At 40.1% G+C, this 10449-nt stretch overlaps 1 protein-coding gene across 2 annotated transcripts in view; it reads right to left on the reverse strand.

The window, feature by feature from the left end:
* MARCHF3 (membrane associated ring-CH-type finger 3) overlaps positions 1-10449 on the reverse strand; it is a 225392-nt gene that overhangs the window by 159213 nt on the left and 55730 nt on the right. The gene's annotated exons all lie outside the window — the stretch shown is intronic.

The raw sequence follows: 10449 nt of genomic DNA on the forward strand, positions 1-10449 counted from the left end.
CACCGCCCCCACAAAGAAAAAATCCAAAAAAAAAAAAAAAAAAAAAAAAAAAAAAAGGCCAAAGTAAAGCACCACAGGGAGAATACACCACTAGTTGCAGGGGGGGGATGAGCTGGTTTGTCCCACAGACGTTTGCTTCTACACCCTTACCTGGAACCTCCCTGGACTCCCCCTAGGCTACAGACCCAAGGGTGAAAGCGGAGGCCCTGGGATATGCAGGGAGAGGTGCTCCTGATTTCTAAGATCTCGAAGAAAGCAGTGTGTGAGTCCATGACCTAATCTAGAGCTGCTCATCTCCTCTGTGGCCTTGAATATCCAAATACCTTTTAGACTTGCTCAATCTTTTAATATCTTTGTGGCAGATATGAGAAGAAAGTACTTATGTTAAGTGAGTCTCACTCTCCCAGATGAGAGAGAAAATTGGGGTCTATGATTTTTTTGTAGTCATTTAAAGCCCTATAAGATCTAATATAAAAGGGCCACCCTAATGGCTTTTACTCCAGGCTGTAGTGCCTACTGGAACTTAAAAACTATGCCAGGATATGTGGTCTCTACATGACCTCAGCAACCCAGCCATCAGGACTAGTGGTTACTTAAGGCATCAGACTATCAAGGTCCTTCATAAAGTTAATGGAAAAATGGAATGAAAGTTTGAGTTTACTTGGTGCAAAACTTGAAACCCAAGCATAGTTTTTTTAGTAAGAGGCATTTTCCACGGACTTTTTAAGGACCTTTCATATGTGATAAACATGATTATGTAGAGTGCATTTCCTGGAGAAAAGGAGATTTATAAATGAAAAGTATTACAAAAGGTAATCTCTGAAATAAAAATCGACTGGAATTATTTTTTTAAAAAATGCTTCTCTCTACAAATGTCAAGCTTGTCCACTGTGTTGAGCTTTGGGCATCTTCAGGCTCTATGTCTAGCACCATTTTGCGCCTCACAGATCTACCCCAAATTTCCCATAGCTAAAGCTAGCTAGTCACTGCACTGGATGGGGATTGGAACCAAGCCTTCTGCAACTTTCACAGACATAAGAGTGAGGCTGTCTCAAGTCTTAAGGGGTGAGGTACAAGAGCTAGCTGCCTTTTCTAGACAAGACAAGCAATATAGGAACAAAGGAGGAGCCAGGGGAGATGGCCTAGACTACGGTGGGAGTTGGAGACATCCTTGAAGAAGGGGGTGAGACAGGGAAGAAGCAGCTGAGTCCTGGGCCTGGCAGCTTGCTTTCTCATTTTTCCTTTCTCTTGTCAAAATAAGAAAAAAAAAAGTAATAATAATAACAAATGGAATTAAATAATTTTTTTAAAAGAAAAGCTAGATGGGGCAGGAATGAATGATGGTTTTATGAAGTGCTGAGACTAGTTCTAAAGTAGAAGGCTGGGCACTAGGATTCAGGTACTGCTACTTTTCAAACTTTCAATATCTTTAGGCAAAGATTTATTTTATTTTATTTATTCATTCATTTATTTTAATTTGACCAGAGAGAGAAAGAGAAACAGAGGTAGAGAGAGGGAAAGTGAGAAAGCAAGCTACCAGGTCTAGGACTTGAACCGTGGTCAGCCATGTGGGAGTGTCCAGCACCTTAACCACCACGCCACCTGCTCGTCCCCTAGGCATATCTTTTTAAGACCTTGCAAACGTTCATTTGCAATTTTTTTGTTTACTTCTTTCCTCTATGAGAGAGGCAGAGACAGGCACACCCAATAGGGTCACACCGCAATCCACCCCTTGTTGCAGCCGGCTCAGTTCATGGGCACACCCGTGCACCTAGGAAGCTCATGTAGGTCCCAGGACACAAGTCCAGGCCTTTTCTCATGTGGTCCAGTTGTAACTGCTGTGCTCTTAACCCTGCCCAGCTCGACCTGTAATTATTTGTAGTCTCTAAAGAAAGCAACTAGCAACTATTTTTGAGTCACCTTTCTTGAGAAGCTACAAGATGAAAAGTTGGTCTTTGCCCTCAAGAGGTTGCTTGCCTGAAAGAGGAAAACACAGGAGAAGATATAAGGGTTCTGTCCAAAGAAGACCTTACACCAAAGGAGGATGCAGAAAACTTTCCAAAGGCACTTAATACTTAAACTGAAATTTGAGCTAGCTAAGCAAAGAGGTACTCAATTAGTATTTAATTAATTTTGATTTGTAATGATTAGCTGGAAGGTCATTTAAGGACTCGGAACTAGGTTTTCTCACCAGAGTTTTTATTACTGTCAATTATAACTATATCAACTTTAGTCTTCGGGAGTGTAATGCCCCCCAAATACTTTACGGGGCCAGGTGGTGCTATTAAGGTGGCTGGATCCTACCTATAAAACCAACTATATGGTTCAAGTCTCGGACCCAGTAGCCTGAAAAACATGCAAGGCACATGTGCATGTGTGCCCAAAATCCTAAGAGGAGAATGGAAGCAAAGGGATTATAGCATGGCTATTCCCCCCGAAGGTGGGGGAGTGCTTTCTCTCTCTCTGTCTCTCTCCTACGAGTGTATGCACCATATAGCAAAATCTATCTATCTATCTATCTATCTATCTATCTATCTATCTATCTATCTATCAATAGTGTACCTTTGGGGAAGGCAGTGCACACATAATTTTTCCAACTATAAGTGATCTTCTCGTTCTAAATTCATAGCAAAAAGTCTTAAAAGCCTTCAAAAACAGCACATTTTGCTCACTTGAAATATGTGTGTCTATTTTAGCAGAAAATACACTTGGCAGCTCCTAACATAATTGGTGGCTACGCCTTGCAAAAACTTGATTTCTTTTTAATCAAATTTTTAGAACCATACTCTGTTTCTTGCCAGTGCCGCAATAGCGAACAGTAAGTATGTGGTTACATCAATGGTGGTCTGATGATGGATTACTCAAATGATGGCTCCGGCCAAGAAGAATAAGCCCGGAAGTCTCATTGTGCAAAGAGTAATAAAATATTGTTGAAAACAAAGATACCAAGTTAAATATAACAGGGAAGAAAACATTGCAAAATTCCACAGAACAACCATGGGTTTCTAATGTAGTGATATTGACCACAGATTTTCCTAAGTACTCCAGAGAAGCCACACTATTATATATGCCTCTGATTAGACCTAGAGATGAGAAGGAAAAACTTAAAAAAAAAAAGAAAGAAAAGAAAAGAAAAAGAAACTAACCAGGGAAAGGCCTGCTGCTATAATAAATTATTTAAAGCAAGCAGGGTGAGTGGGTTGTGAAGACAATATAAAACAGAATCAATGCCCCCAAGAAACCCCAAACCATCTGCACCTCTATAAATTTCTTACCACCCTTTCTGGCACTTTACTGGAGGTTATTTCTTTCCCACCACACTCCCCTATGCCACCCCAACCCCTGACCTTCATTTTTGGCCCAGTTCTTTTCTTGTAGCTTAACATTTGTTTTTCTTCTGTAGCCCAGGGTGCTGTCTTCAGTTATATTTTTCAGCTTGTACCAGGAGAGTGTCTGTGAGGCCACAAATGACTGCATCTGTCACTTCATTCATCTGGAGCTTAAATTTCTCCCTGACACTATAAGCTGGGAATATCTAGTATGCTACACATATCAACATGACTTCAATATTATCTATCCTTCACCTTTGTCTCTCTTTTATTTTTTTCCTTGCTGCTGTTACGGTTAAATCCACAAAGCTAAAGCTAGAGTAAAACGTCTATGGCTCAATGACAATTTAGATTAGAGGATACTACCCCCTAAAACCAAAGGAAAAGTAGGCTTAAGTTTAAGGGGGCATTTTCTGAGAAGAAAAATAAAAACGGCTAAAATTTTAAGAATTAGGAGATGTTATGAGGGCAGATTGACTTGAAAAGTGATTTTTTTTTTTTTACAAGTATATTTCAACATGGGAATAAGTGTAAAGAAAGAAAGGTCAAAAGCTTGAAAAGAATTTGTCAAATGAAAGCTAGATGTCAGAAATATGCCATGGCCCAAAAAGAAAAATAAAGTTAGAATTGTTGCATAAAAGCTTGCAGTGACCCATGTCCCAGTTTTAAGAAAAGTAGCATTCTGCTTTTTTTTTTTTTTTTTTTTTTTTTTTTTTTTGATTAGCTGGAAGGTCATTTAAGGACTCGGAACTAGGTTTTCTCACCAGAGTTTTTATTACTGTCAATTATAACTATATCAACTTTAGTCTTCGGGAGTGTAATGCCCCCCAAATACTTTACGGGGCCAGGTGGTGCTATTAAGGTGGCTGGATCCTACCTATAAAACCAACTATATGGTTCAAGTCTCGGACCCAGTAGCCTGAAAAACATGCAAGGCACATGTGCATGTGTGCCCAAAATCCTAAGAGGAGAATGGAAGCAAAGGGATTATAGCATGGCTATTCCCCCCGAAGGTGGGGGAGTGCTTTCTCTCTCTCTGTCTCTCTCCTACGAGTGTATGCACCATATAGCAAAATCTATCTATCTATCTATCTATCTATCTATCTATCTATCTATCTATCTATCAATAGTGTACCTTTGGGGAAGGCAGTGCACACATAATTTTTCCAACTATAAGTGATCTTCTCGTTCTAAATTCATAGCAAAAAGTCTTAAAAGCCTTCAAAAACAGCACATTTTGCTCACTTGAAATATGTGTGTCTATTTTAGCAGAAAATACACTTGGCAGCTCCTAACATAATTGGTGGCTACGCCTTGCAAAAACTTGATTTCTTTTTAATCAAATTTTTAGAACCATACTCTGTTTCTTGCCAGTGCCGCAATAGCGAACAGTAAGTATGTGGTTACATCAATGGTGGTCTGATGATGGATTACTCAAATGATGGCTCCGGCCAAGAAGAATAAGCCCGGAAGTCTCATTGTGCAAAGAGTAATAAAATATTGTTGAAAACAAAGATACCAAGTTAAATATAACAGGGAAGAAAACATTGCAAAATTCCACAGAACAACCATGGGTTTCTAATGTAGTGATATTGACCACAGATTTTCCTAAGTACTCCAGAGAAGCCACACTATTATATATGCCTCTGATTAGACCTAGAGATGAGAAGGAAAAACTTAAAAAAAAAAAGAAAGAAAAGAAAAGAAAAAGAAACTAACCAGGGAAAGGCCTGCTGCTATAATAAATTATTTAAAGCAAGCAGGGTGAGTGGGTTGTGAAGACAATATAAAACAGAATCAATGCCCCCAAGAAACCCCAAACCATCTGCACCTCTATAAATTTCTTACCACCCTTTCTGGCACTTTACTGGAGGTTATTTCTTTCCCACCACACTCCCCTATGCCACCCCAACCCCTGACCTTCATTTTTGGCCCAGTTCTTTTCTTGTAGCTTAACATTTGTTTTTCTTCTGTAGCCCAGGGTGCTGTCTTCAGTTATATTTTTCAGCTTGTACCAGGAGAGTGTCTGTGAGGCCACAAATGACTGCATCTGTCACTTCATTCATCTGGAGCTTAAATTTCTCCCTGACACTATAAGCTGGGAATATCTAGTATGCTACACATATCAACATGACTTCAATATTATCTATCCTTCACCTTTGTCTCTCTTTTATTTTTTTCCTTGCTGCTGTTACGGTTAAATCCACAAAGCTAAAGCTAGAGTAAAACGTCTATGGCTCAATGACAATTTAGATTAGAGGATACTACCCCCTAAAACCAAAGGAAAAGTAGGCTTAAGTTTAAGGGGGCATTTTCTGAGAAGAAAAATAAAAACGGCTAAAATTTTAAGAATTAGGAGATGTTATGAGGGCAGATTGACTTGAAAAGTGATTTTTTTTTTTTTACAAGTATATTTCAACATGGGAATAAGTGTAAAGAAAGAAAGGTCAAAAGCTTGAAAAGAATTTGTCAAATGAAAGCTAGATGTCAGAAATATGCCATGGCCCAAAAAGAAAAATAAAGTTAGAATTGTTGCATAAAAGCTTGCAGTGACCCATGTCCCAGTTTTAAGAAAAGTAGCATTCTGCTTTTTTTTTTTTTTTTTTTTTTTTTAAGTGAGCTCAAATCAGTCCTATTGTACGATCAGAGGCTATGCTAGACCATAGGCTTTCCCATTTTTCTAAGTCCATCCAATCATACAGTAGCCAGGCAAATGAAATATAAGCAACTGTATTTTGTCAGGGTAAAAACATTATTAGCAGCATCATATGGCAACAGATAGAACCACACAGGGCTTAAATACAGATCTAAAGAATTCTACATGTAGACTTTGCTGCCACGGTGCTCTGTGACCTTTAGCAAATTATTTGCCTCTCTGGGTCAAGGCTGGCTGGATAGGTCAACTGAACCACTTACCATCAAGGTGGTTAACTTTATAAAGAAAACTGTTGCAAGGACACATTCATTACAAACAAGATTTGAAGAAAAAGGTGAAAATTGTAGATGATATGAATGACTAAGCATAGCACTATGACATCACCACGATGTTAAATAAAAACAACTTCGACTGCAAGGCCCAATGCTCAGTTATGGGTGTTATCTTTGATGATGAAAGACAGGATCTAAATATTATCCTTTCATGGCTGCTGTTTGCTCATCTGTAACAAAATGGGAAAAAATCATCGTCTTCAAAGGATTGTTAGGAGAAGTGACCTATCAACATGCCTGCCAAGTACTTCTTTAAACAGAAATTGCTCTGTAAAGTCCCAGAAATGATCCACTGGCCGGGAACAATCCAAGTTCAGCGCCTCTGGCCTACCCATGCCCTTTGTCATCAGGGAAGTAAATATTCTGGCCACTTTTGACCCCTTAGAGTCGTTTGGATTTTCTGTTACTTGGATGGCAGAAAGAAAAAGGGTAATTTCTGATAGACTCTTTCAAAGCTTGTTTAGGAGTCTTAACTGGAGAATTATGTCAGTCTGATATGGAAGAACAATCCAAATGTTAGGGTTAAATGATAAATAAAAAATTAATTGGTAGGGGCCTAGCAGGTGGTGTGGTGGTTAAGGCGGCTGGACTCACATGGCCCCATTGCTGGGTTAGAGTCTCAGACCTAGTGGCCTGAAACGTGTATGTGTGTGCCCAAAAGCCTGAGAGGAGAATGGAGGAGAAGGGATGGCACGGCCATTGCCTCTGGTGAATACTTTCTCTCTGTCTCTGTCTCTGTTTCTGGCAAGCACATGCTCCCTATAGCAAACAAATAACCAATTGGCAATAGTAAATAGATCAAAATCACACTGATTTCATTGGAAGAAAAGGTAGCAATCAACTCTCAACCCATCTCTCTGTGATGGTGAAAAAGTGTATTTACCCAGCAAAGTGGACAGCTCAAAATACTTGAGGTGACTTTCAGTCAATGGGAATCCCTGGGCCTCTGGGTGGGCCATCTACTGGTAGACAAGCCAAGCAGCTACAGTTTCCCAAGGAGATCCCTGACCTCGTCTCAGTCTGGAATAGCCCCACTGACGTGTGCACGTTGGTTCTAAAATAGCTTTTAAAGAGACGAACATGCCTCCTAAGGAAGAGGATTCTACCATCCTCCAGGGAGAAATGTCCAACAATGTGAATTGTCACCCCAGAGCATTTCAGGAATACAATGGACTCAGGAATAGGAGGAGGTGTAGGGACTAAAATTAGGGAGAGGCCTTAATTACCTTTCTTTGTCAGAAAGACTTCCTTAGAATTCGAGTCAACTGGGAATAGGGATAGCTGAGGACTCCAAAACATTTCCAAACCCAGGACAAATAGGGCCCATTGTTGAGGACAGAGAATTAATGAATAACTTATAAATTTTACAAGGCCTGTAAATGCCACCTGGAAATTTCTGAATAATTATTTGTTAAATCACCTCACAGAATATAATTGTTCTATTGTTACATAAATATCACTCTAGTGTTTCTCAAACTATGGGAAAGGGACCCTTGACATCATCATCAATTGAGAGTTATCGTAAATGCAGATTGCTGGCTTAGCCTCAGTGGCATGTTTGGTAGTTTATTAGATTGCAGAGCTAGAAGCCACCTGGCCAACCATGGATTCCGATACCTGGCCCAGTAAACACGGATGTGTTTTGGCATTCATGATATTGACAAGCTGTAGGGCTGGAGGAAGGGGGTTGCATCATGAGGAGACTTGCTAAGAGTGCTTTCTCTCTCATTCACATATACATGCTTCTCTATCATGAATAAAATAAATACTTTTTAAAAGTGCAGAATCAAGGACCAGCAGATGCCATAATGGTTACATCACTGGACTCTCACATAGTAGACCGTGGTTCGAGTCCCAGACCTGGCTGGTTGAAACTCATGCTGGGTGCTGTGCATGTGTGCCTAAAATCTTGAGAAGGGAATGGAGAAGAAGGGACTGTGGTGTGGCCATCCCCCCTGGGGGAGTGTTGATTTCTTGCTTTCTGTCTCTCGCTGTGTCTCTGGCTAGTGAACATGCCCTATAGCAAAAATCTCTCTGGAAAAAAAGAAGAGACTCCTAAGCTCCATTCCACTCCAGAATAGAATACCTAGAACTGCATTCAGCCTAAGAACCAAATTTCTAAGAAACCCAATTGATGTGGATGATTCACATCAAGCCCGGAGAATTACTATATCTATAGATTCCATCAGAAATTTAAAGACACTCATGGATTAGGGATATGTATATTTTCTCAAAAATGTTTACATAGCATAAAAATGAAAACAACGCTTCCTGTGATGAGTTCCTACATAGCACTCCAGTTTGTTTTGCCCACATATAATGAACACCCTTATTAAAATGTAATTATGAGTATAAAATTATTGGAAAAAGATCAACTATGTTGAAAATACTGCCTTTATTGTGTCACCAAAAGTAATTATGCCATTAAAGGAATTTATAGTTTTTTAAAGTATCAGTCACTTGGAACTTATTAAGCTGTTATACTCCTCCCATACCCTTTTAGTCATCAGAATTTTTGTGATAAAGCGCTTTTATTATTTTTTAAACTATAAATTGTAAACCACTGCAACTAGTGATTAGGGTGAGTATGAATTTATATCTGAGTTATAAATTCCTAAAATCATATTTCATTAGAATTACGAGGTAGAGTAGTCTTAATTCTAGCCTCTGCTAAAGCTCTGTTTACTTCTATTAAGGTGTTAGTTTTTTTTCTTGTGTGTGTGTATTGTGCAAACCAGTTCAGTTTTAATGCATTCTTTTCTGAAGTAAAAGAAAACAGTTTCCCTCAATGCATGCTACTGCAAAGCAGTAAACCAGCGTTGCATGGTGATGTGACAAGCACCACATTTCTAGAGGGATTATTTTTTCGCCTGCAAGTTCCCCCTTCCCAAATCACGGCTATAATTATTTCACAAAATGCAGTTTGCCATTTCTAGACACACTCTTCTTCTCTCTCACATCAAAATTGCAAGTTCAGGCCAAATACTGAATGAAAATAGAACTTAAGAGGCAGGCTTTGTTTGTAGCATGTTGTTTCTGCTAAGGGTTGCCCCCTACCCACGCTCCACCCCAGTGCTCCCACTGAAGAGTGCATGTTATGTTTTAACAGATGGGCTGGCTGGCGGCTGCTCGGCTGTAAAACAGGAACGAGGAATCTGCACCGAGGAGTACTGAACTGAATGCCTGTAAAGTTCATGGACATATACCGACCTAGACAGACCAGGCAGATGCAGACATGCTTACACACACACAGACACCATATGCCTCCCCACCAAGGAGGGGCAATCTCTGTGACCCAGGGGGAAGTTCAAGGCTGTTTCCCCTTCACATAGTTCTCCCTCATTCATCTATCAGTTATATATGTGTGTATACACACACATATATATAGACACATGCATATACAGACACACACATGTGTATAGTTGAGTACTTCCACATCTACGTATGCACATAATGAATGTATAACTGTATATATTTCAACGTTTTCAAACATTTTCAAAGATTTAACGATTTCCCAATCTTGAACCCAAGTCTCTTATCTAGTACTCTCAATCATCTCTTATTTATGTGAAGTAAAAAGTCCAAGAAAATACTGCATGAATTCTATTTAGTCCACACAAAATATAAACTACATCTACCGTAACTGGTCTCAGAACATGCTGCTCTTACCCCTTTACCTAAGAGAATTAGAAGAATCTAACGCAGACTGAACCACAAACCAAGTGTCGGTTTTAACCTTGAATCTTCTGTTGTCAGTTCCTGTCACAACTTCATATCACTTGAACACACAGGTGCTCACACACAGCAACAGACCAGGCCGGCGGTCCCTTTCAGTCTCGTCTGGGATCCCGGGGGATTCGGGGCTCCCGCACACAGCAGCTCCCGCCCTCCCTAACGAGGACCTTCGGACACACCTTGCGGGTGGACAGATCACCTCCGGAGGGACGCAGATTCACGGGTTAATAGAAAGTAATTACTCCATAAAGTTTAATGTCCAGCAGCGCTGTCAATTCCCTTTGGTAAGTGCAAAGCGCTGAACGCCCCAGCTGGTCACTTCACTTCTCCGGACACTGATGATCCCCCCCCCCACACACACACACCAACTCGACGCGCCCTCGCTCAGCCCACGGGC

The sequence above is a fragment of the Tupaia chinensis genome, unplaced genomic scaffold (assembly GCF_000334495.1).
Source record: "Tupaia chinensis unplaced genomic scaffold, TupChi_1.0 Scaffold000152_1, whole genome shotgun sequence".
NCBI lineage: Eukaryota > Metazoa > Chordata > Mammalia > Scandentia > Tupaiidae > Tupaia > Tupaia belangeri.